Below are 1,672 nucleotides of genomic sequence, written 5' to 3' on the forward strand. Positions count from 1 at the left end.
TTTTTTTTTTTTTTTTGAGACAGGGTTTCTCTGTGTAGCACTGGCTGTGCTGGAACTCACTCTGTAGACCAGGCTGGCCTTGAACTCAGAAATCCACCTGCCTCTGCCTCCCAAGTGCTGGGATTATAGGCATATGCCACCACCGTTCAGATCTAAAACACAAAATTTAATGCTAATTTTGAAGCTTTTTAATCTTTAAAATAAAGGTGTGGGAGAGCTAAAGGTGGTGTAAAGGCCGACCATCTCCAATTTCAGGAGGAAAACCACAAAGTCCACTTGAGCAAACATCTGATGGCAAAAGCCCCACCCCCCACCTTAGCAACAGTCTATAGCAGTAGGGTCAAGGTACATATAACCTAAGACATCCGGCAGAAAAAAGATAACCTAGCCATCGTGTCAGGTGGGTTTGCCCCTGTGTTTGGTTCCTGCAGATTACAACAGAAATGCAGTTTTAAAAATATTAATTTGCTGACCTGTATGGAATTCTCCAAGCTTGCTGTAACAATAAATACCCTGCACCCCTAGACTTGAGGCTCTCACTTCTGACCACTACACTGGTGATGTAGTGCTCTTGAGCTCCTAATAAAAGCCCATATGTGTTTACATCAGAATTGGCTCCTTGGTAGTCTTTGGGGTCCTTGCGATTTGGGCATGGCAGTGGTACTTACTCCCACTCAGGAAGCTTAGGTTTAGCAAGTTTGAGATTAGCTGGGCTATAGTAATACCCTGTCTCAAATAATATGGATGCCAGAGAGACAGTTCAGTGGCTAAAGGATCTTGCTCCACAAGCCTCTCAACCTGTTTAATCACCAGGTCCCACTTGCGGGTAGGAAGACATCAGTGACTGCTCTTTGGCCACACATGTCATGCACACTCAAAATACTTTTTTTAAATGCAAAGAGGCTGGAGAGGTGGCTCAATGGTTAAGAGTACTGGCTGTTCTAAAGGGCCCAGTTCATTTCACCCACAATGGTGGCTCACAATTGTAACTCCAATCTGAGGAACTCTGATGTCTTCTGGCCTTCCCAGGAACTGCATGTGCATGGTGTACAGATATGCATGTAGGCAAAACACCCACACATGTAAAAATAACGTTTTTTAATGAAAAAAGGGATGGTTGGAATGTTAGCTCATAGTTAAGAGCTCCATGGACCTGGGTTCTATTCCTAACAGCTTCTGACTTGCACAGGCATCAGGCATGCACATGGTGCATGTGCACGTGTGCAAGCAAAACTATTTTTAAAGAGGAAAAAAAAAAAAGGCAGTATATAACCTATTTTTACCAGTAACTTAAAATTGAAGAAAAGAGTACACAGAAAGGCCTGTTGCTTCTGCTCTGTCCAGGTAATAAAACCGTGAAAATGTGCTCCAGCCATTGTGGGGCTGCAGCCCTGTAATCCTAGCACTTGAGAAGCAGAGACTGGAGGATCATTTCATGACCTGTGTGGTTTACATAGCAAGTTCCAAGACATCCGTAGCTACATATTAAAACCCTTTCCCAAAAAATAAATAAATAAACAAGGGCCAGGCACGGTAGCATTTACCCTTAGTCTAGGACTTGGGAAGTGGAGGCAGGTGGATCTGTGTGAGTTCAAGGCCAGTGTGTTCTACATAGAAAGTTTAGGCCAGCGGCTCAGTAGGTAAAACTGCCCGGGGCCGCACCTGATAACTC

Source organism: Mus pahari, chromosome 23 (assembly GCF_900095145.1).
Source record: "Mus pahari chromosome 23, PAHARI_EIJ_v1.1, whole genome shotgun sequence".
NCBI lineage: Eukaryota > Metazoa > Chordata > Mammalia > Rodentia > Muridae > Mus > Mus pahari.